The sequence below is a fragment of the Lupinus angustifolius genome, chromosome LG16, assembly GCF_001865875.1.
Source record: "Lupinus angustifolius cultivar Tanjil chromosome LG16, LupAngTanjil_v1.0, whole genome shotgun sequence".
Taxonomy (NCBI): domain Eukaryota; kingdom Viridiplantae; phylum Streptophyta; class Magnoliopsida; order Fabales; family Fabaceae; genus Lupinus; species Lupinus angustifolius.
Genome location: NC_032024.1, coordinates 3,460,617 through 3,461,442, shown reverse-complemented (window position 1 = coordinate 3,461,442; position 826 = coordinate 3,460,617).

The following is an 826-nucleotide window of genomic DNA, read 5'->3' as shown; positions in this document are numbered from 1 at the left end:
TTCAATTTTCTATTTTCTGTTAATTCTGGTAAGTTTCCTTTTATAGCAGTTTTCTGTTTATTTCTGGTTTTAGTTCTGGTATATAAGCAGCAAGGGTTTCCCTTGATCAATCAATGAATTAAGGCATTATTCAATACAATGTGTCTTCCCTTTTGTATATCTTAAAGCATTAAAGCAATTCAAGAGTTTCTTCTTCTCCTTGTTCAACCTTCTTCTTCTCTCATTCATCAAGATGAGTTATGCCATTTTACATGGTATCAGAGCACCCTTTTGAAGGGTGTCTCTGTTGCGCCTCTGATCCAACATGTTAATCTCTTAACTGTTTGCTTTTATTCCCTCTTTCTTCTTCTGCAACTCAGAATTGCATTCTTCATTCTTGCATCAAAACAATGACAACAAATCTTTCCATGGATCCATCAAGTGTGTACTATATGCACCCCAACGAAAACCCATGTGCAGTTCTTGTTTCATCTTTGTTAAATGGGGAGAACTATCATTCATGGTCTAGAGCAATGACCATGTCACTTGGAACCAAAAATAAGCTGGAATTCATTGATGGATCCATGCCAAAACCTTCAACTGATGACCAGAATTTTCCCATCTGGAACAGATGCAACAAGCTAGTTGCATCTTGGCTCACTCAATCAATTGATCCCTCGATTGTTCAATCTGTTCTATGGATGGACAATGCAAAGGAGATCTGGGATGACTTAAGAGATAGATATCACCAAGGTGATATGTTCAGAATTTCTGAACTAATTGGAGAAATTCACTCAATTAGACAAGGAAACAAATCTGTTGGTGCATTCTACAACCAAATTCAAGG